Below are 26,290 nucleotides of genomic sequence, written 5' to 3'. Positions count from 1 at the left end.
GAATACAACCCGAAGAAGGGCATTTTGGTCATTTGACACCTAGAGTTGCCTTTTGACCTCAATGTCCATTAAAAATAAATGATATTACACTTTGAAAATGTCATGAAAAATTAAATTATAGTACATTATAAGAATAGTGAAAGAAATGGGGCATAAAATCCAATTTATGAAACTTGAACTAATTAAACATTAAAATAAAACTTAGTGCTCCACTAACCATGAATTATGGGACCTAAATAATGCAAAGTGGACAGAATTTCAGTCCATCTTCATCCTCCCAAATAACCAACTGAAGCTCACCATGGAAGAACTCCATAACCAACTATGGAAGGACCACCATGCAATCATGTTCTAGCCATCCTTTCTCACTAGTGTCTTCATTAAAGCTTATGCATTCAACTTGAGGAAGCCATTGGCAGCAAGAAAAAAGGTATTTAGTGAGTTTTTAAAAGCTTCAAAAGAAGTAAGTGTCCAAATTCCCTCCCTTTCTTTAGTGAACTTCATGTTTAGGTTGAGGTGTGTTGAATGGTGAAGGAAATTTTGAGAAATTGTTGAGCAATTGAATTGTTCAGTTTTGCCAACCATGAGGACCTATGTTGTTTGAGTTTTTCTTACCTCTAATGGATGGAAAATAATGTTGATTTAGTCATTTTAATGTTGTAGTAATTTAGTTCCCATGTATATGTACATTGAGTACTTGAATTTAAGGGTTTGGAAAGCAATTTGTATAACTTAGCAAACTGCCACTTTTGGCAGCCTTTAAATTCATGAATTAGTGTTTGGTTTCATGAATTTCTTAATAAATTATGGTGAAGATGAATTGAGGGCAGTGTATGTGAAGTAATGGTTGGGAGATATATGTTATAATCAAGTGTTTTCATGTATATATTATGTTGAATTTAACTTTGCAAATTAGGGTTGTATAATGTACATGGAACACTTGGATATTCTGCCCAAATGGACATATTTGAGATATGATGAATGGTATAGAAGTGTTATCAATGTATATTTGTACTTTTTGGGAGGAGGAGAAGTGTCATTTGGAAGTGGTCTTTGTGTGTAGAATTTTTATTGTGAAGGCAACAGGTAAATTGAACCATAAGTGACAATTGGTGATCCAAATTGGTATGAGGCCAAAGGGAGGTGAAAATAGACACAATTTAAGCCAACTTTCATGTAGAAATGTTGCCAAAATTCTGCCTAGAAACTGACCTTAAAAATGACCTAAGCCGAAATTAGTAATGTGCAAGCACAGATTTTTGACCATATGAACAGTAGTCACTAAGATGACCATAACTCACTCAAACTAGTCCAAATGACCTGAAATTTTTACCATGAAAAGCTTAGACATAGTGCTACAATTCTTACGAAGACACCAAAGCCAGGAAATGGCCAGAACCATGTCACACCCTACCCCTCTGTAAGGCATAACATGATCCCGTAGTATACCTAATGAATTACCAACTCCGTCTACTGATAACCCATTAAATACACTACAAGGGATTTTAAAAACTTTTCTTACTTCTTTTACAGTAGTGAGCACTATTTACAGGTGTTAAAAACCTTTTTTGAACTGAAGTGATAGAACTAACATATTTGAATTATTTGGAATTTCTGTAAAAATTTTGGCAGAGTGCCATCTGTATTTTGGATAAAACAGTTCTTCAGAAAACCTGTAAAAAACACTTCAATATTTTTCCAAATCTCAACTCCAACATTTTCTCAACTCAAATCCATAGTAATTTTTCAAATACTGAGATAAAGGAAATATAATACAATTTTTTTTTTACAAGCCAAAATAACTCATAATTAATTTACAACTTCAATGTACAATTTTTATTTACAACTGCTCAAAACCAACAACAATATGTACATACAGTGAACATACATTACATTACAAAATACAAAATATTGGTATACTCATTATACCCGGTAGTCTCTCGCTGGAGGTACTAGCAGCCTAGTCTGCTGCCCTGTCTGTCTGTCTACCTACGACAGCAATAAAAAGCTATCGCTGAGACAATGTCTCAGTGGTGCACAACATTAACCAAATACAATTTAAATCACAATTCATAAATCATATAAATAGTGGATACTTAAAACCATAGTTAATTTCAAGACAGTAATTGTCAATAAGAATTTAAACTCCATTTCTCAATATCACAATAAATTTCAATAAGTCAGATCATGGTTGAATTCAAAAGACAGTATATGTCAATAAGAGTTTAAATTCATTTCATAATCTCATAATACATATCAATAAATTATACACAGCTTAAATCATGTTCCAAGGTTCAATTCGTCCCAAAAGCCGATGGCTAATGAGGTATTCAATTCGTCCCAAAAGTCGATGACTAATGAGGAATAACATAGCTAGCTAGCAAAAATATGAGTACTCATCCAATTCGTCCTCAACAGGCACACACCTCAACACTTTAGCCAGAGAGGGAATTCAATTCGTCCCACTAGACAAGCTAGTGAGGAATACAATCAATATACATGATAACTGTGGTTTCAAACCATTTACAGTGCTTTTCAATCAATAAGTATCCATCAAATATCATTCAAACAATTTTTTCACAGTTTCACAATTTAAAACAATAACATACAAATAGTCAAAATTTATTTCAATTGAAAACAATTCAAAAGAAATAGCTGTTGTGCACAAACCTCTGATAACTGTCTCTTGGTCTGGATTCAGTGTTTCCTTCCCTTTCCCTGAGTCTTTACTAACTGAGAAACACATTTTGAAGTGTTTCAGTACTAAATTAAACTGTCTCTATCGATAATATTTGACAAATAATTCACTGAAAGCTATTATTTGCTTAATCACCTAATATATCGATCCTCGATGCGTTCTAGGTAAATTAGGTTTTAGTGTCACTAATATGTCACATTCAATAGTGTTTTAGGGTTGGTACACGTTACCAATTTTATTTCCTTGTTTAGTGCATTTTATTGCAACTTGTTGGATTCCGGGATACTAGTTTGACCTAGCCGGACGACCTAGTTCCCTCGGTTTTCGGGTTTCGGTCAAAACTACAAACTTGTAGATCTATGTCTTATGGAACGCGGGGCAAAATTTTAGGTCAATCCGAGTTAAGTAGACCAAGTTATGGTCATTATACTATTGCTGGTCAAATGGCATCAAATTAGGTCAATTTTAGGTCAATTTGGTCAACTCTGGTTCGGCCAGTTTTTGGACCCGAACTTGTGCAAGCTGTTTGACTTGCTTATGGTCATTTCTGGGCTTTGGTGTCCTCATAAGACTTGTAGGTATGGGTCTTAGCTATTCATGGTTAAAATTTCAGGTCAATTGGACCTGTTTTGAGTGAGTTATGGCTTAAACACTAACTGCTGCCCAAATGGTCAGTTTTCAGGTCTCAATTGCATCTAATCCGAATTGGTCATTTTTCATATCACCTTGCAAGCAGAATTTTGGTATGCTTTCTCAATGAAAGTTGGCACATTTTGTGCCTAGTTTCACCTCCAATTGGTCTCATACCAATTGAGGTTACACATTTAAAGTTATAGGCTAAAATGCGTACTGCCTTAATCACATTGCTAAAACATACATCAATTACACCCTTACCTTACTATATGTCCACTTCCCTTACCAATTCTGTTTTGGTTCATTACCAAAACCATATTCAATTTTACATTAACATCACTTTGGGCAGATTACAAACATCCTTACTACACCGATTAAAACTCACATTTACAAAGTCTAAGTACAATCACATATACACCTAAACCTTACTAGTTCTTACATACACTTTACACAATCAATCTATATACATATCCATCAACCTTAATGTCAATATTTCTGCCAACACCTTCATGAACACATACATTTATCCAAGAATCCCAAGGCTGCCGAAAAGCTTCCTCAACACCAAAGTGTCCTACAATTCATCAATTTCCATCCAAGTGCAAAAATCACCATATACATATGGAATAATTTACTAGGATATTAAATCACCATAACCAACATAATTTCTCATCAAATATATGCATAAATATTTCATCAAATACATAACTCAATGGCTGTCCAAAATGAACATCTCAATAACTCTTCAAACTTAAAAATTTTCTTCACAAATCCAACACCCATAACATGTACACAAAGTTTAACAAAACAATCTTCAAAAATACAAACTTGCCTTATAGTTGGAAGTTTCCAAACTTTGATTAAACTTCTTAATGTTGGTATCAAACTCTTCCTTGTGATGTGGGGATAAAAATTAATTAAGACAAGTAAGGAGAACTTAGCTTGAAAATGGGTGGAGTGTGGCATGGAAGTGGGCGGCCATCGGAGGATTTTGGAGAACTTGTTTTGGCATGGTGATTCCCAAGCTTGAAGATGAAGTTTGAGTGGGAGTAATCTGCCCACTTATGAGTATATTTAATCCATTTTATAATTGTTAGTGGTCCACTCACTCAAATTATTCATATTATAAACTTAACTCCCACTTATTCCACATTTAACCTTTAATTTTTTGTTATTTACTTTAGGTACCACCAAATTAATTTTTCATTTTATTTTCTAAGTGTAATATTGTTTATTTTTAATGGACATTTAGGTCAAAAGACAATTCGGGATGTCAAATGACTATAATGCCCCTGTTCGGGTTGCATTCCCGATTTTTCGGTAACACCGGGTTTTGTCTGTTTTTTGATTTCTCACTTTTCTTTGTACTAATTATTTAATTTTTCTTTGATCTTTCTAATGAGATTTATTCTTCAATAAGGGTCTATTTAAGTCCTAAAAATATTTTCTAGGGTTCCCCGCAGTCCAGGGCTAGTCAACGGTCCACGTAGTGACTTCAGTCTGATCCCCCATCGCTAGGGTTCGGCTAAACTTAACTTGATCACATTTCTTTGCTATTATTTTTCCTTTGTTTTTCTTATATTTTCTTTTCTTGTATTTCATTATTTTATGTCTTCTCACTCATATCGAAGTGTAATTCTAGGCATCCTAGTTGTTCGGACAACACTGGTCACCGGAACAGTAGAACGCAGTACCGAACTTTGGGGTGTTACAATTCTCCCCCCCTTAAATAAATTTCGTCTCAAAATTTTACCTGGCATTAGTCTCTGAACAGCTGTGGGTGTTGTCTCCTCATATCCTCTTCACGTTCCCAAGTAGCTTCCTGGCCTGAATGATGGTTCCACAGCACTTTAACCAGGTGTATCTGTTTGTTCCTCAACTGCTTCACCTCATAAGCCAGAATTTCTATGGGTTCTTCCTCATATGAGAGGTCTGGATTTACTTCAATCTCTTCAACTGATAGTACATAGATGGGTCAGATCTGTACCTCCTTAACATGGACACATGGAAAACACTGTGTATCCTTGCTAGCTCTGGAGGTAATGCCAACCGATATGCCAAAGGACCCACTCTTTCCAGAACCTCATATGGTCCGATGAAATGAGGACTCAGTTTCCCCTTTCTGCCAAATCTCATAATCCTCTTCCAAGGAGAAACTTTGAGGAATACCTTATCACCCACTGCATATTCAATATCTCTTCTTTTCAGATCAACATAGGACTTCTGACGGTCTGATGCAGCTTTGAGTCTATTTCTGATCAATCTGATCTTTTCCTCTATCTGCTGAACAATTTCTGGCCCAATCATCTTCCTTTCACCTACTTCATCCCAACATAAGGGATTTCTGCACTTTCTACCATACAAAGCTTCATATGGAGGCATTCCAATGCTTAATTGGTAGCTGTTGTTATAAGCAAACTCAATCAAAGGCAAGTGTGTATCCCAACTACCTTCAAATTCAATCACACAAGCCCGTAGCATATCCTCTAATATCTGAATAACCCTCTCGGTGGCCATGCATGCGTGGGTGGAATCTTGTCTTTGAAGTTCAATCTAGTTCCTAGGGCTCTCTGAAGACTACCCCAGAATCTAGAAGTGAACCTAGGATCTCTGTCAGATACAATTGATACTAGCACTCCATGCAATTTTACAATCTCATATATGTACAATCTGGCCAATCTTTCCAGGCTATAGTCCATCCAAACTAGCAAAAAGTGAGCTGACTTGGTCAATCTGTCAACTATAACCCATACTGCATCATGACTACTCTGTGTCCTTGGAAGTCCTGTAACAAAATCCATAGTTATTCGTTCCCATTTCCACTCTGGTACTGACAAAGGATGTAACAAACCAGCTGGAACTTGATGTTCTGCCTTTACTTGCTGACAAGTTAGGCATTTGGAAACAAACTCAGCTATATCCCTCTTCATGCCCATCCATCAGTAATGCTCTTTGACCCTCTGTACATTTTAGTTCCACCGGTGCATAGCAAATGGAGACTCATGTGCTTCCTTCATAATGATCTGTCTCAATTCCACATCACTAGGACGCACATTACCTCGATGTAGTAATAAACCATCATCTCTCTCAGAGAATTCAGGTTTCTTGCCTGTGGACTTCTTTCGGTAACCGATATTTTTCATCACTCTGGCGACCATTACGATCGATCGGTCAACAACGGCTGTACATGCCATGCAACTCTTATCATCCCTTATCATCAATCTCTAAACTGGCATGCTATGCTTTCAATTCACATACCATGGACAAAGGAGAAACTCTGAGACTTGCCATAGTCTTGCGACTTAAGGCGTCAGCCACCACATTTGCTTTCCCTGACTGATAGTCTATTAAGCAATCATAATCTTTGATGAGTTCTAACCATCTCCTCTGCCTCAAATTTAATTCCTTCTGGGTGCCTAAGTACTTCAAGCTCTTGTGATCTGTGTAAATGTAGCATTTCTCTCCATACAAATAGTGTCTCGGATCTTGAGCAAAAACAATATGCTAGCTCGGATCATGTGTTGGGTAATTCCTCTCATGCGGTTTCAGCTGGCGTGATGCATAAGCAATGACATTTCGATTTTGCATCAGTACACAGCCTAACCCATTGTGAGAAGCATCACTATAAACTGTGTATTCTTTACCCGGAGTAGGCAAAGTGAGAACTGGAGCTTCAGTCAAACACCTCTTTAACTCATCAAAACTCTACTGACATTTATCAGTCCACTGGAATTTTACATATTTCCGAAGCAGTTTGGTCAGTGGATAAGATAACATAGAAAATCCCTTCACAAACCGACGGTAATATCCAGCTAAACCTAGAAAACTGCGAATTTCTGTGATGTTCCTGGGCGGCTTCCAATTAAGGATAGCTTCTACCTTGCTGTAATCTACCTTGATCCCTTTAGCTGACACAACATGTCCCAAAAAGGAGATTTCTTTCAGCCAAAATTCACATTTTGACAATTTGGCGTATAGCTGTTTCTCCCTTAAAGTCTGCAGTACAATCCGCAGATGTCTGTCATGCTCCTCTGCATTCCTTGAATATATCAAAATGTCATCAATAAACACCACCACAAATTGATCAAGATATGGTCTTAAGATAGTGTTCATCAGATCCATGAAAGCAGCTGGAGCATTTGTTAACTCGAATGGCATTACTAGAAACTCATAGTGACCATACTGAGTTCTGAAAGCAGTTTTTGGAATACTCTGCTCTTGCACCTTCAACTGATAATAACCAGATCGCAAATCAATTTTGGAGAATACAGCTGCACCCTTCAATTGATCAAACAGATCATCAATGCGAGGCAATGGATATCTGTTCTTTATTGTCACCTTATTCAACTGCCGGTAGTCAATGCATAAGCGGAGAGTACCATCCTTCTTCTTAACAAACAACACTGGTGCTCCCCAAGGTGACACACTAGGGCGGATGAAGCCATTTTCAAGTAATTCTTGCAGTTGTATCTTCAACTCCTTCAACTCTGCTGGTGCCATTCTGTATGGCGTTATGGAGATTGGATCCACACCAGGCATAACATTAATTTCAAACTGCACTTCTCTTTCCGGAGGTAATCCTGGCAATTCATCAGGAAACACATCTGGAAAGTCATGTGCTGTAGGGATGTCCTTCAACGCTGGACTCCCCACTTGGGTGTCTACCACATGTGCCAAGTAGGCTTCACACCCCTTTCTGATCATTTTTCTGGCTAGTGCAGCCGAAATGATGTTTGATGGCAATAACTGCCTTTCCCCATGAATTACCACATCATCATCGAGGAAGGCCAAAAGTGGTATCTTGACCTCTGATCAATCATGGCATGATGCCTAGCGAACCAATCCATGCCCAAGATGATATCATAATCTCTGAAGGGCATTTCAATGAGATCGGATGGGAAAGTGTGTCCTTGGATCACCAAAGGACAATCTCTATACATTCTATTAACCCTGACTTCCTGTCCTAGTTGACTTGTTACTAGCATCTCAAAGTCCATTTTTGTACATGGGTAGAGCCCGGATCAAATAACACAAACACATTTTGGTTAAAAGTTGAGAAGGTACCAGCCACAACATCAGATGTCTCGGCCTCTTCCCTCTGTCTCATTGCATACATTCTGATTGGAGCACTGTCTTGCTCTGATTGTTTCACTGTGCCTTGGCTGCCTACTGAGCTACCTCTACCCCTGCCTCTACCTCTGCTGGGTGGTTGTGAACTTCTAGTGACAAGGCTCTGAACTGACCCTTCTGCAGTAGTAGGAGGTGGTCCAACTCTGCGACTACTGGTGCAGTCCTTGGCAAAGTGTCCTGTGCCTCTACAGTTATAACAGGCTCTAATAGCCTTATAGCATATCCCACCATGATTTTTTCCACATGTTTCACATTGGCGGGGAGGGTAGGAACTTCTGGTACTCTGCTGACCAGATAGGGGAGGTCTTTGTCCTGAATATCTCCCCTACCAGATTTCTTGCCACCTCTGCCATGTCCCCCATGGTTCTTCCTCTTCCCAGTATGACCACTGGAACTCTGTTCTACTGACTTTCCTTCTTTATCTGTCTTCTCTGATTTCTTTTTCTCAGGAGCAGTCTCAATCTCAATTATTTCCAACTCTAGGGCTTGAGAAATAAGTTCAGAGAAGTTAGTGTGTTTGAAGCCGATTACTTGTACTCTGATACTGGGCTTCAAGCCAATTTCAAACCTCTTGCATCTCTCCCTGCTGGGAGAGAGTAGACTCACTGCATAATGGCTAAGGCGGGAAAATTCTCTTTCATACTCAGCCACTGATCTGTTTCACTTTCATACTCAGCCACTGATCTGTTCCCCTGTTTCAGACTTAGGAACTCTTACAGCTTCTGGTCTACATAAGCATCAGGGACATATTTCTGTCTGAATTCCCTGAGAAAGTCATTCCAGGTCAGTACTGCAGGTTCTACCAGACTGTGGGGAATGGTTTTCCACCAATCATAAGCATCCCCCTGTAACAAAGACACTGAGTATTCAAATCTGAGCTCCTCCATGCAATGCAATTTCTTGAATACCCTGTCCATCCTCTCTAACCATTGTTCAGCTTCTAGAGGATCTACTGTCCCCTTAAACTCTGTAGCCCCATACTTCATCAATTTATCATACTGCCTGGTAGGAGACTGTGGTTGTACCACTGGTGTCTGTATTGGGACTTGAGTAGGTACATTGCCAGCCATTTGTTGGAACATTGCAGCCATCTGCTGAGCGAACTAAGCAGGAAACTGCGGTACTGCAGGGGCTAGTGCTGCTGAACCACTAGCATTATGTAGGCCTGGGGCATCCCCTTGCACCTCAGCCTCAATAGATTGATCGACTGAACGATCACCCTCTTCCATATTCAATGCGAGGATTTAAGATCTCCTGAACAAATAACACAAGGAGATTTCCTCCCGTTAGTGCATATTTATAATGTAATGTACAGTATGTATCAAACAATGATATTGAGCAGTTGTACTATGAAGAAAGAACATTCAAATAACAGGTGAAAACAGAATTTAAAAACTTTGCTCTGATACCACTAAAACATGTCACACCCTACCCCTCTGTAAGGCATAACATGATCCCGTAGTATACCTAATGAATTACCAACTCTGTCTACTGATAACCCATTAAATACACTATAAGGGATTTTAAAAACTTTTCTTACTTCTTTTACAGTGGTGAGCACTATTTACAGGTGTTAAAAACCTTTTTGAACTGAAGTGATAGAACTAACATATTTGAATTATTTGGAATTTCTGTAAACATTTTGGCAGAGTGCTATCTGTATTTTGGATAAAACAGTTCTTCAGAAAACCTGTAAAAAACACTTCAATATTTTTCCAAATCTCAACTCCAACATTTTCTCAACTCAAATCCATAGTAATTTTTCAAAGACTGAGATAAAGGAAATATAATACAATTTTTTTTTAAAAGCCAAAATAACTCATAATTAATTTACAACTTCAATGTACAATTTTTATTTACAACTGCTCAAAACCAACAACAATATGTACATACAGTGAACATATATTACATTACAAAATACAAAATATTAGTATACTCATTATACCCGGTAGTCTCTCGCTGGAGGTACTAGCAGCCTAGTCTGCTGCCTTGTCTGTCTGTCTACTGCGGCGACAATAAAAGCTATCATTTGAGACAATGTCTCAGTGGTGCACAACATTAACCAAATACAATTTAAATCACAAATCATAAATCATATAAATAGTGGATACTTAAAACCATAGTTAATTTCAAGACAGTAATTGTCAACAAGAATTTAAACTCCATTTCTCAATATCTCAATAAATTTCAATAAGTCAGATCATGGTTGAATTCAAAAGACAGTATATGTCAATAAGAGTTTAAATTCATTTCACAATCTCACAATACATATCAATAAATCATACACAGCTTAAATCATGTTCCAAGGTTCAATTCGTCCCAAAAGCCGATGGCTAATGAGGTATTCAATTCGTCCCAAAAGTCGATGACTAATGAGGAATAACATAGCTAGCTAGCAAAAATATGAGTACTCATCCAATTCGTCCTCAACAGGCACACACCTCAACACTTCAGCGAGAGAGGGAATTCAATTCGTCCCACTAGACAAGCTAGCGAGGAATACAATCAATATACATGATAGCTATGGTTTCAAACCATTTACAGTGCTTTTCAATTAATAAGTATCCATCAAATATCATTCAAACAATTTTTTCACAGTTTCACAATTTAAAACAATAACATACAAATAGTCAAAATTTATTTCAATTGAAAATAATTCAAAAGAAATAGCTGTTGTGCACAAACCTCTGATAACTGTCTCTTGGTCTGGACTCAGTGTTTCCTTCCCTTTCCCTGAGTCTTTACTAACTGAGAAACACAATTTGAAGTGTTTCAGTACTAAATTAAATTGTCTCTATCGATAATGTTTGACAAATAATTCACTGAAAGTTATTATTTGCTTAATCACCTAATATATCGATCTTCGATGCGTTCTAGGTAAATTTGGTTTTAGTGTCACTAATATGTCACATTCAATAGTGTTTTAGGGTTGGTACACGTTACCAATTTTATTTCCTTGTTTAGTGCATTTTATTGCAACTTGTTGGATTCCGGGATACTAGTTTGACCTAGCCGGACGACCTAGTTCCCTCGGTTTTCGGGTTTCGGTCAAAACTACAAACTTGTAGATCTATGTCTTATGGAACGCGGGGCAAAAGTTTAGGTCAATCCGAGTTAAGTAGACCAAGTTATGGTCATTATACTATTGCTGGTCAAATGGCATCAAATTAGGTCAATTTTAGGTCAATTTGGTCAACTCTGGTTCGGCCAGTTTTTGGACCCGAACTTGTGCAAGCTGTTTGACTTGCTTATGGTCATTTCTGGGCTTTGGTGTCTTCATAAGACTTGTAGGTATGGGTCTTAGTTATTCATGGTTAAAATTTCAGGTCAATTGGACTTGTTTTGAGTGAGTCGTTGCCTAAACACTAACTGCTGCCCAAATGGTCAGTTTTCAGGTCTCAATTGCATCTAATCCGAATTGGTCATTTTTCATATCACCTTGCAAGCAGAATTTTGGTATGCTTTCTCAATGAAAGTTGACACATTTTTTGCCTAGTTTCACCTCCAATTGGTCTCATACCAATTGAGGTTACACATTTAAAGTTATAGGCTAAAATGCATACTGCCTTAATCACATTGCTAAAACATACATCAATTACAACCTTACCTTACTATATGTCCACTTCCCTTACCAATTCTGTTTTGGTTCATTACCAAAACCATATTCCACTTTACATTAACATCACTTTGGGCAGATTACAAACATCCTTACTACACCAATTAAAACTCACATTTACAAAGTCTAAGTACAATCACATATACACCTAAACCTTACTAGTTCTTACACACACTTTACACAATCAATCTATATACATATCCATCAACCTTAATGTCAATATTTCTGCCAACACCTTCATGAACACATACATTTATCCAAGAATCCCAAGGCTGCCGAAAAGCTTCCTCAACACCAAAGTGTCCTACAATTCATCAATTTCCATCCAAGTGCAAAAATCACCATATACATATGGAATAATTTACTAGGATATTAAATCACCATAACCAACATAATTTCTCATCAAATATATGCACAAATATTTCATCAAATACATAACTCCATGGCTGTCCAAAATGAACATCTCAATAACTCTTCAAACTTAAAAATTTTCTTCACAAATCCAACACCCATAACATATACACAATGTTTAACAAAACAATCTTCAAAAATACAAACTTGCCTTATGGTTGGAACTTGCCAAACTTTGATTAAACTTCTTAATGTTGGTATCAAACTCTTCCTTGTGATGTGGGGATAAAAATTAATTAAGACAAGTAAGGAGAACTTAGCTTGAAAATGGGTGGAGTGTGGCATGGAAGTGGGCGGCCATGGGAGGATTTTGGAGAACTTATTTCGGCATGGTGATTCCCAAGCTTGAAGATGAAGTTTGAGTGGGAGTAATCTGCCCACTTATGAGTATATTTAATCCATTTTATAATTGTTAGTGGTCCACTCACTCAAATTATTCATATTATAAACTTAACTCCCACTTATTCCACATTTAACCTTTAATTTTTTGTTATTTACTTTAGGTACCACCAAATTAATTTTTCATTTTATTTTCTAAGTGTAATATTGTTTATTTTTAATGGACATTTAGGTCAAAAGACAATTCGGGATGTCAAATGACCATAATGCCCCTGTTCGGGTTGCATTCCTGATTTTTCGGTAACACCGGGTTTTATCTGTTTTTTGATTTCTCACTTTTCTTTGTACTAATTATTTAATTTTTCTTTGATCTTTATAATGAGATTTATTCCTCAATAAGGGTCTATTTAAGTCCTAAAAATGTTTTCCAGGGTTCCCCGCAGTCCAGGGCTAGTCAACGGTCCACGCCGTGACTTCCCGGTGCGGTCCCCCATCGCTAGGGTTCCCGGCTCGCTTAACTTGATCACATTTCTTTGCTATTATTTTTCCTTTGCTTTTCTTATATTTTCTTTTCTTGTATTTCATTATTTTATGTCTTCTCACTCATATCGAAGTGTCATTCTAGGCATCCTAGCTGTCCGGACAACACTGGTCACCGGAACAGTAGAACGCACTACCGAACTTTGGGGTGTTACAAACCAAGTCAAATTGCTTGCCCAAGTTCGGGTACCAAAACTGCCAGAACTGAATTGGACCTAAAATTGACCAAATTTTGCACTAAAGATGCAATCTGTCCAGCTTTAGTAAATTGAACATATCTTGGTCTATACAACTCAGAATGACCTGAAATTTGTGCCAAAAGTTTAATAAGACATAGAGCTATAATTTTGCTTCTTTCACCAGAAGCTAAAAACTAAGAGAAATAGGACATTAAGCTAGACCAATCTAGCACCATAAAACTAAAAATTTGACATTTATATACAATGATGCCTGAAGCAATTTGGCAATGAATGCCAACTTGTGAAAAGGGTAAATTGCACTATATTGGCAGCATATTGAATAACAATTTGTGACATGTTGATGCTAGAAAGTACTTATCCATATTACCTAAAAACATCAACATTTACATTGACTTGTGAATTACATGATAACTAGTAAACTCAAAAAAATGAAAAATTAAACAATTAATTAGTAATGTGCCCTAGTTTGCCTAGTTGACTAGTTTGGATAGGTTGGCATGCCAATACGAATCTGACAGCTGTTCTGTAAATGGCTTTATGCCATACTGTGTTTTTACGCCTTATTATGCCGCACTGTGATTTTAATAGCCTACAGCTATACAGATTGTGTTATTATACTTGGCTTATCGCCTGATTGACTATATGGCTTTTTAGCTACACTGTTTGCACACCGGGAGATACTTTGTGACCGATGGTGTGACGGCCCAAAGTACTAGGTACCCAATGTCAGTATATCCGTTTATCCAGTATGATCAGTGTATAGGCTACACGGGCAGATAATTTAAGCATTATTAAATACAAATAGCTAAATTCAGTTTGTTGACATACAGCACCACCAAAATTAGCAAAAATGAAAGGTTAGCAAATAAAAGTAGAATCAACAACTGCAAAGAATATCGGTGTCATAAATTCATAAACAATTCATTTATTTTATTTTTGTCACACCCTTCCCCCCTGTAAGGCATAACATGATCCCGTAGTATACCTAATAAATTACCAACTTCGTCTATTGATAACCCATTAAATACACTATAAGGGATTTTAAAACTTTACTTACTTCTTTTTACAGTGGTGAGCATAATTTACAGGTGTTAAAAACCTTTTTGAACTGAAGTGAAACAGCTAACACATTTGGACTATTAGTGACTTCTGTAAAAATTTTGACAGAGTGCCATTTGTATTTTGGATAAAATAGTTCTTTAGAAAACCTGTAAAAACACTTCAATATAATTCTCAATCTCAACTCCAACAGTTACACAACACAATATCTATCTCAACTCAAATCCATAATAGTTTTTCAAAGACTGAGATAAAAGAAATAAAGTACAAATTTTACAAGCCAAAATAACTCATAATTTATTTTACAACTTCAATGTACAATTTTAATTTACAACTGCTCAAAATCAAGAACAATATATTCATACAGTGAACATGCATTACAGTACAAAATGCAAAATGTGGTATACTCAATATATCCGATGATCTCTCAATGTAGCACTAGCAGCCTAGTCTGCTGTCCTGTCAGTCTGTCTACCTGCGACAGCAATGGAAAGCTATCGCTGAGTAAAATTTACTCAGTGGTGTACAATAACAATTTGAAATGCGATATATAAATCTTTTATTGACAATTCACAAATCAAATAGTTCACAAAATTTACAAAGTTCATATAATACAAATTTGATCAAATAACTGAGTAACACAGTTTTGCCAATCAATAACACAATTTGATCAAATAACTGAATAATACAGTTTTGCCAATCAATAACACAATTTGATCAAATAACTGAATAATACAGTTTTGTCGATCAATAACACAATTTGATCAAATAATTGAATAATACAGTGTTGCCGATCAATATCACAATTTAATCAAGTAACTAAATAATACAGTTTTGCCAATCAATATCACAATTTAGGCCATGACACAATTTTTCCACATACCGTGTTGTACACCATGACAAGACACACTCACCCCAATAATCGAAATCAATGAGGGAGGAAGCTAGCTGAATAATGAGTACTCATCCACACTCACCTCAGACTGGCAAGTCAAAGAGGGAGGAACATAATCACACTCACCCCAGACTGATAAGTCAAAGAGGGAGGAATATATCACACTCACCCCATAAATGGAGGAGGAACATAGTAACAGTGTCATGCCAAGTGTGAATCAAAACAATTTCAAATCACAATATTTCATACAAACCATAAATCACATTTTATATCAAAATTTCTATTTGCAAAGTTGGCAACACAATAATTTCCAAATAATATTCCTAAAACCAAAGCAATCAAAAATTATTCATAACTCATTTCTCCAAATAAATTTGCTAGTAAAAGCAGTGAATATAAAAGTATTGTGCACGGACACAATTTAAAACTATAATGTTGAATTAAATTTTTAAGTAGAAAATGAGAAGTCAAAATTGTTGTGCACAAACACAATTTTAAACAATAACATACAAATAATCATAATTTATTTCAATTGAAAAATTCAAAAGAAATAACTATTGTGCACAAACACAATTTAAAACAATAACATACAAATAATCATAATTTATTTCAATTGAAAAATTCAAAAGAAATAACTTATTATGCACAAATCTCTGATAACTGTCTCCTGGCTTTGACTCAGTGTTTCCTTCCCTTTCCCTGAGTCTTTGCTAACTGAGAAACACAATTTGAAGTGTTTCAGTACTCATTTAAACTGTCTCTAACGATAATGCTTGATAATTAATTCACTGAATTCTATTATTTGCTTAGTCAACCTAATATGTCGACCTTCGATGCATTCTAAGTAAATTAGGTTTTAATGTTACTAATATGTCACATTCGATAGTCTTTTAGGGTTGGTACATGTTACCAAATTCATTTCCATGTATCTTGCATTTTCTTGAAATTTGCTGGATTCCGGGATACTAGTTTGACATAGCCGGACGATCGAGTTCCCTCGGTTCTTGGGTTTCGGTCAAAACTAAAAACTTGTAGATCTATGTCTTATTGCACGCGGGGCAAAATTTCAGGTCATTCTGAGTTATTTAGTCCAAGTTATGGTCATTTTACTATTTCTGGGCAAAATGCATCAAAATTGGTCACTTTAGGTCATTTTAGCTTCGGCCAGTTTTTGGACCCGAACTTGTGCAAGCTGTTTGACTTGCTTATGGTCATTTCTGGGCTTTGGTGTCGTCATAATACTTGTAGATATGGGTCTTAAATATACATGGTCAAAATTTCAGGTCAATTGGACCTGTTTTGAGTGAGTTATGGCCTAAACACTAACTGCTGCCCAAATGGTCAATTTTCAGGCCTTATTTGCACTTTATCCGGATTTGGTCATTTTTCAAGCTACCTTGCAAGTAGAATTTTGGCAAGCTTCCTACATGAAAGTTGGCACATTTTGTGCCTAGTTTAACCTCCAATTGGTCTCATACCAATTAGAGCCACACACTTAAAGTTCTAGGCCCAAAACACAAACTACCTTATTGCATTTCCTTCATACACATCAAGGATCACGTTTAACACTTACCAAACTCAACATTCAAGCCAATTCAGGTTGTACCATAACCTAAACATAATTCACAACATATTATAGGTCATTTTGGCAGCTTACAATTGCATTTAATGTGCACCATTTAGTACAGAATTTTTCAAACCCAATTTATAACAATTCAATCACCTATTCATGCTCATTTACATGTCCAACTTCATACCATCACACATATACCCAAACTGCCATAACAACTAACACAATTCAACATTAATATTCCATAATCCTAACATGAAATAACTTCCTTATGGTTCACCAAACTAGGCTGCCGATTCATGCATTCCATTCCCTTAATTTCCAACCATTCAAATTTCAATACACATTCACATATACTAAGTATACATCACCCAAATAATTTCCTACACACATAAACATTTAATCAATCCTTTAATCCACCATTTACAAGCAAAAATAAACTGTCTTCAAAGAGTTTCCATGGCTGCCAAAAGTACACATCCCCATTCAAACATCAAACCTCAAAAATCTCTCCATAAATCAAACACCCATAACATCCTTACAAACTTTAATTAAACAATAATAAAAAACACAAACTTACCTATTGATGAGGCTTGTTAAATCTTCACCAAACTCTCTTAAATTTAGTATCTACTTCTTCCTTGTAAGGTGGGGATCAAGATTAGTGAAATGACTTTGGTGTTTGGAGGTGGAATGGAGGAGGTTAGGAAGCTTCACTCAAATTCGGCAATGGTGGATTTCTAAGGGTTTCATTTTGGCTTGGATGAAAGGAATGAAGAAAATGAAGTTTTAGTGGAAACACCTCCCACTTAGTGTTTATTTAATCCCCATAGTGCTCCACTCACCCATTTTTAATTGTATTATATGTTTAAGTGCTAATTACTCAAACTATACTCCACTTTTGGCTATTTACGTTAGGTACCCCTAATTTAATTTTTCATTATATTTTCCAAGTGTAATATCATGTATTTTCAATGGAAATTTAGGTCAAAAGACAACTCGGGATGTCAAATGACCACAATGCCCCTGTTCGGGTTGCATTCCCGATTTTTCGGTAACACTGGGTTTTGTCCATTTTTCGATTTCTCACTTTTTTTTTGTACTAATTAATTAATTTTTCTTTGATATTTCTAATGGTATTTATACTTCAATAGGTGTCTATTTAAGTCTTAAAAATAATTTCCAGGGTTCCCCACGGTCCAGGGCTAGTCAACGGTCCACCCCATGACTTCCCGGTGCGATCACCTATCGCTAGGGTTCTTGGCTCGCTTAACTTGGTTACATTTCTTTGCTATTATTTTTCCTTTGTTTTTCTTGTATTTTCTTTTCTTGTATTTCATTATTTTATGACTCCTCACTCATATCGAAGTGTAGTTCTAGGCATCCTAGCTGCCCGGACAACACTGGTCACCGGAACAGTAGAACGCACTACCGAACATAGGGGTGTTACAATTTTAGTGTATATTTCTTTATATTTGGCACCACTAAGCAGAATTGCTTAGCGCGTTGCTTTTGCTACGCGTAGGTATTGGAGACACAGCTGGGGAGCCCAACAGACATACGACTGGCTGAGACATCAGATTTGCATAGCAGTCCAGAGTCATCTGTACTACACTGCATACATGGTAGGACTTAGGATCTTCTGTAATGACTATCAGTTGTATTTTGACATTTTGTTATGTAATTTTTGTATATTCTAAAACTTTAAGGTTTTTAATAATTTGTATATATACATTAAACTTCTATGGAGAGTGTTTGGATGAATGTAAATTATGATGGATTGTATTTTAAAACTATGAAATAGTTGAGATTTTGAGAATATTATCATATTGAATTGTTTTTAACAGGTTTAGAAGGACAGGTTGTCCGAAATACAGACGGCACCTTACCGGATTTTTATTATCATTTTTGAAATACTGATTTTATTAAAGTATGAAAATAGAACTAGCATGATATGAATTTTACATAAAAGACTTCTTAAAATCAAATTGAGTTTAGGAAATGAGATAATCACAGACTAGGTGCTTCAGCATGCCGTGTAGCATGCCTTGCTCGGCTATACTATAGACGGGTGAGGGTTGTTACATTTAGTGGTATTAGAGGACGGTTTAGGCATTTCTGGACTTAGATAGTTTGCATATCATCCATTGCATTATAAGTGTTAAGATGACTCTAATGCAGGTTTTTGGATTTGTTATTTTGATCAGAATATGGACTCCACATCGCAGCGAGCAGTCGATGAGGAGGTGGAGAGTCATGCTCCATCTATGACTGAACTAAGAGATAGGAGGGAACCTGCTCCACCAGTACCAAATGCAATAGCCACATTTCAGCAAATGGCTGAGTTCTTTAGACAGATGGCAGGAGTTATGCCACCACCACCACCTCCACATCAAAAATCTCATATGGAGAAACTCAAGAAGTTCAGAGCAGTGGATTTTCTGGGCAAAAAGGAAGATGATTTTATCACAGCTAAAAATTGGTTGGACAAAACTGGAAGAGTCTTGAAACAACTTCATTGTACTCCAGAGTAGAATTTGGAAGCTGCTGTATCACTACTACAAGATGATGCATACCAATGGTGGGATACAGTGACAAGTGAGGTGCCACCAGAACAAATAACTTGGGATTTCTTTCTCAATGAGTTCAGAAATAAGTATGTGGGCAGTGTATTCTTGGAAAAGAAGAGAAGGGAGTTTATTACCCTACACTAGAGACAGCTGACAGTGGCTGAATATGAAAGAGAATTTGTTAGACTGAGCAGCTATGGGCGGGAAATAGTCCCTAATGAGGCCGAGAGATGCAAGAGATTTGAGGAATAACTCAATGATAACATTAAAGTAATGATTACAGCCTTGGGGATTACAGAGTTTGCCAAGTTAGTGGAAGCCGCACTGAAGGTTGAAAAAGTTAGAATAAATAAGCAGAACAGAAAGGACAGATAGTAAAAAAGAGGTCAGGGTCAGACCAGTACATCTTCTGCCCCTAGTAAGAAATTCAGAGGTTCGCCTACTCAGAGTTTCAGTAGAGCACCAAGTTAGGGTCAGTCACAGAGGCCCAAATCTCAGTTTGCACCGAGGAGAGGCCAATCCACACCTTCAGTGGCTAGCTCTCCAAGGACAAGGTTCAGGGGACCAGCCCCAGCAGTATCTGTTGCTTCCCACATTGCCAAAAATGGCATAAGGGTGAATGTTAGAGGATGATAGGTGCTTATTTACGGTGTGGGTCTACAGACCACCTTATCCGAGATTGTCCGCGCAGAACTGCTACATTTACTCCGATATCGACTGATAGGCCTGCCCCTTTAGCTCCAAGGGGTAAAAAGTTGGGAAAGGCTGAGGCAGCCGGTACTTCACAGAAACCTGTATCAGAGTCTGTGGACAGAGCAAAAGGTAGAAAACCAGCCAAAGCCTATGCTATGAGGGCACAGGAGGAGCAGGATGCTCCATATGTCATCAAGGATACGTTCCTCCTCTATAATACTTCTATGCATGCATTAGTGGATCCTAGATCTACTCATTAGTGGATATTGGATCTACAACACCACCAAAATTAGCAAAAATGGAAGGTTAGCAAATAAAAGTAGAATCAACAACTACAAAGAATATTGATGTCATAAATTCATAAACAATTCATTTATTTTATTTTAGTGTATATTTCTTTATATTTGGTACCACTAAGCAGAATTGCTTAGCGCGTTGCTTTTGCTACGCGTAGGTATTGGAGACATAGCTGGGGAGCCCAGCAGATGTACAACCGGGTGAGACATCAGATCTGCACAGGAGTCCAGAGTCATCTGCACTACACTGCATACATGGTAGGACTTAGGATCTTGTGTAATGACTATCAGTTGTATTTTGACATTTTGTTATGTAATTTTTGTATATTCTAAAACTTTAAGGTTTGTAATAATTTGTATATATACATTAAACTTCTTTGGAGAGTATTTGGATGAATGTAAATTATGATGGATTGTATTTTGAAACTATGAAATAGTTGAGATTTTGAGAATATTATCATATTGAACTGTTTTTAACAGGTTTAGAAGGACAGTTTGTCCAAAATACAGACGGCACCTTGTCGGATTTTTATTACCATTTTTGAAACACTGATTTTATTAAAGTATGAAAATAGAATCAGCATGATATGAATTTTACATAAAAGACTTCTTAAAATCAAATTGAGTTCAGGAAATGAGATAATCACAGACTAGGTGCTCCGGCGCACCGTGTAGCACGCCTTGCTCGGCTATACTGTAGACGGGTGAGGGGTGTTATAGTGATAGTAGATAGATTGACAAAGTCACCACACTTTCTGCCAGTTAGGACTGACTACTCACTGGAGAAGTTAGCAAAATTGTATATCAGTGAGATAGTTAGACTGCATAGAATTCCACTTTCTATCATATCTGATCGAGACCTAAGTTTTACATCAAGATTTTGGAAGAAGTTGCATGAATCCTTAGGTACACTACTCCACTTCAGCACAGCTTTCCATCCTCAGATGGATAAGCAATCAGAAAGAATAATCCAGGTAAACAATTGAAACCAATTGAATTAATACAAATATTGAACTGAAATAATAATAATAACATGAAATATATGGTAGGTCCTTGAGGATATGCTGAGGAGTTATGTCATTGAGTTTGAGGGAAGTTGGGATAGATACCTCCCACTAGCAGAATTTGCATACAATAATAGTTACCAAGCTAGCATCCAAATGGCCCCGTATGAAGCACTGTATGGGAGGAAATGTAGAACTCCAGTCTGTTGGACTGAATTAGGTGAAGATAAACTGGTAGGGCAAGACCTGGTGAAATAGACTGAGAAGAAGGTAAAACTAATCAAAGCCAATTTGAAGGTTGCCTCAGACAGATAAAAATCCTACGCTGACCTGAAGAGAAAAGAAATAGAATACACAGTTGGCGACAAAGTGTTCCTCAAGGTGTCTCCATGGAAGAAGGTGCTAAGGTTTGGAAGAAAAAGTAAGTTAAGCCCTAGGTTCATTGGCCCATATGAAGTCATTGAACGTGTGGGTCCAGTGGCCTACTGGCTAGTTTTACCACCAGAACTGGACAAGATCCACAATGTGTTTCACGTATCTATACTAAGAAGATATCGCTCCGATCCTTCATATGTCATTTTCATGGAAAAAATTGAAGTACAACCGGATTTGACATATGAAGAAGAATCCATACGGATCTTGGCTCGGGAAATGAAAGAGTTAAGGAATAAACAGATTTCACTGGTGAAAGTGCTTTGGGGGCACCACAACACCGAGGAGGCAACTTGGGAAAATGAAGAGATGATGAGGCAATAGTTCCCTCAACTGTTTGCATTAGGTAAATTTCGAGGATGAAATTTTTATTAGAGGGGAAGAGTTGTAACACCCTCACTATAACAATTCCGTACATTATACTGTTCCAGTGACCGGTGTTAGTGAGGACAGCTAGAACATCTGGAAAAATATTTAAACTAAAGTGAGGAACCATAATTAACTCAAATATTAATAAGAAAAATTTAGAAAAAATTTTAGAAATAAAATACAACCAAGTTAAATGAGCCGGTGCCCTAGCGATGGGTAACCTAGTGGACAGTTGCGGCCCTTGCAACTTGGAGCCCTAGACCCAGGAGAAAATTCATAAAATATTTTTTGGGACTCCAGAGAAGAGTCATTGAGGGTTCTATGGCATTAGAATACCAAGAAAATACTTAGAAAAATTTGTCAATCGGTATAGATAATTTTAGTCTGTTAAGCCAAATGGAAGGCATTTTGGTCATTTCGTCTTTAGAGATGATTTTTGACTGACTTGTCCAGTTAAATAAATAATTATTATGACACAAAATATGAATAAACATTAATGAAAATTAAATTAAAAAAGGGTAGAAAAGAAAAGAAATGGAAATAAAATAAAACTCACATTTATGACATAATCGTGATGTCATAATGAATAAATTTAAAACCCTAACTAATGGGAATTTGCCAAGTCACTTAAAAGGGATAATTATCACTAATTGATACTAGAAAAATGAAAGAAAATTATGTTCTTCTTCTTCATTTTTTCTATAGCTCTCTCTCACACCTCTCAACCACTATTAAAGTCTTCTCTACTCTCTCTCTTCTTAACCCTAGTTCAATACCATAAAACCTCATTCTCCCTCAATGAAAAATTGTCTCTACCACTAAAGCAAGCCTTGGACAGCAATTTGAAGAAGGAAAAAGGAAGTTGGGGAGACTTGAAAGAGTTAGCAATTGAGGTTAGTGTCCAATCTTTTACTCTTTTACTTAAGCCATGTTTAATGCCTTGAAATAAGTGGAAAGTGTAAGAAAACAAAATAAAATTTGTATGTGTGCATCCCTATAATTTTGGTAGCTTAGGGTTGGTTAGGGTTTGATAAATTTACTTGAAGCAAAGTGGTTATGAGCTGCCCTTAGCATGAGATGAGTGATTGAACATGTAAGTGCAAGTGTAATGCATGAATGAACCTTGAGAACTTGGACATTTGAACAACATTAGGGTTTGCTCATGTAAAATGGTCAATTAGTGACCATTTGGATGTGTGTGAGAAGGAATTGAAATGAATAAGGATAATGGAGTTGAGTTTAGGCATGCTGCCCTTGGTGACCTACAGGACTGGGTATGAGTCCAGCAGGTTTGGGCAGTCATAAATGGAGTTCAATTCATACAAGGCCAATTGGACATGAAACTAGGCATATAATGACATAACTTTTGTGAAGAAACCCTGCCCAGAAAACCAAACTAAGTTGACCTAAAAATTATCCTAATCTGGGTGACTTACATTCTACCTGGGCAAAATTACTAAATGAACAGTGTTCATTCATTTGGTCATAACTCAGTGTAGAAAGGTCTAATTGATCTGAAATTTTACCAGAAGAAATCTGAGACATATCCCTACAACTTTCATGAAGAAAACAAACCCAAATTTTGACCATAACATGTCCAAAAACTGACCTGCAATCAATGTATAAAAAGGGCAGAATTGATTCTGCCCAAAAAATCAAAAAAATTGCAATCCGGCTAGTTGTGGTGTTTAGGCCATAACTTAAGCTACATAACTCCAAATGGAGTGATTCAAAAAGGGAAATGTAACTAGACACAATAAGGAACAACTTTCATGAAGACAATTTTGTCAAATTTCTACTGTACAAATGACCAATGGAATAGTAAACTTAGTGCTTGAAATCTGAAAATTGTGAATAACCAACACTAAACTTTGAAATGGTATTAGCAACCAATACCAACAACTTTAGAATGCAAAATGTGGTTTGTTGGGGATATTAGAACCAATGTACCTATTATCTATGAAAAAGTCAACATTTTAGTTGACTAGTGAAATGAATAGTAACAATTAAACTTCAATTTTAAAGAATTGTAAAATTTAAAATTGTAACATGCCCTAGCAGGCCTAATGTGATTGGTTTGGATAGGTTGGCACGCCGATAGGGTTCAGTTAGCAGTACTGCACATGGCATTTTTCCATTCTGTGATTGTATAGCTTTTAGCCATTCTGATATTATGATGATACTTGGCCTTATTCCTAATGTTTATTACAGCTTATCAGCTGTTCTGTTGCACACCGAGAGATACATATGTGACCAATGGTGTGACGGCTCGAGGTACTTGGTACCCGGTGCCAGTTTACTCGTTTATCCAGTCCAGTCATCCAGTATAGGTTACTTGGGCAACAAAAAATGGAAGTTGATAAATTTAATGAAATAATGGATACAACAAGTGCCAAAGAAATAAGACTACAAATAATTACCAAAAAAATTGTCTGTATGAGACATCAATATGTACACTGCATGTTTATTTCTTTTTAGTTCTTTTTATTTTATTATTGGCACCACTAAGCATTATTGCTTAGCGCGTCACTTTTTACCATGCGCAGGTTATGGAGAGAGAGATAGAGAGCTCAGCAGACTACAGACTGGGTGAGGTCACAGATCTGCATAGAGTCAGAGTCACCTCTCGTCTGTAGTGCATCAGTGGTAGGACCTTTAGGTCCCTTTTGAAATTATGTTTTTGCATTTTGTAATAGGTAGTAGTTTGTGATTTGTAAATTATGAACTCATGTAAATAGTAAATTTATGTAATCATATGTTGATGTACATATTTTGTAAAATTTTGTTAATTAATATAATTTGAGAATATCTTCATGAAATTTTAGTTAATTTTGAATTTTAATGAAATTGTGGATTAATGTTGAGAACTTGAGATGATTGCTAATGTTGAGAATTTTTGAGACCATGTTGATGGTTATTGGAGTTTGAGAATGATTGAAAATGATTATTAGAAGTGTTTTTCACAGGTTCCAAAGAACTGTTTTCTCCATTTTTAGCCGGTACTCTGCCGGATTTTCTATAAAATTTTCAGAACCTCAAATAAATTTATAATTTTTATAAATGACTTAAATGAGATAAATTTAACAAATTGCACTTCGTAACCATTAGAAATAAATTAAGGAAGGATAAAAATGATTGAAATAAAATATAGTGTTCTGGTACACTGTGTGACATATGTTACTCGGATATATTGTAGACGGGTAAGGGGTGTCACATTTAGATTCTCTTCTTCTGGGTTCTTTTATTTTCAGTCTTATTTTCATGTTTTCTTGCTCTATTTCATACTTACTACTTGTAAATACAAGCATGAGTGAGTATGTAACAACCTACTGTTAGTAGTATGCCCTAGAGCATATCATTTAGTATGTATCTTGTACATATTTTATTAATAAAAGGCATTTCCACTTTTCCGTTTACATAATATATTTATGTGTAATAGAAAAGGTCCATTGATATTTTGTTAGAAATATTATTCTTAAGTTGTTAAGAATATGAGTGACAATATTTCTAGCACAAAGTATCATAAATAGGTTCACAATCGAGGATACTTCATAATAAGGACATGACTTATCCAGAAAGATTGTATTCATGTTTGTTCCCAAGTTATTTATATGAGATATAAATAAGATGGAATGGTGAGTCTCATGCCATATAACAAACTTGATAGGCACTTATAAATGATAAGTAGGCCGAACCAGTGACACTTATGACAAGCACATGGAGTTTACTCTTGTCAATGTTTTGTCATAAATCATATCAGTGCATATAATCTTTAGACCTGAGATAGCACAGTTATCTTGTATATAGGTAGTTTGAGTTTGATCTCGCTTTCAGA

This window comes from Hevea brasiliensis, chromosome 16 (assembly GCF_030052815.1).
Source record: "Hevea brasiliensis isolate MT/VB/25A 57/8 chromosome 16, ASM3005281v1, whole genome shotgun sequence".
In the NCBI taxonomy this organism is placed as follows: domain Eukaryota; kingdom Viridiplantae; phylum Streptophyta; class Magnoliopsida; order Malpighiales; family Euphorbiaceae; genus Hevea; species Hevea brasiliensis.
This window is presented reverse-complemented; position numbering follows the sequence as displayed.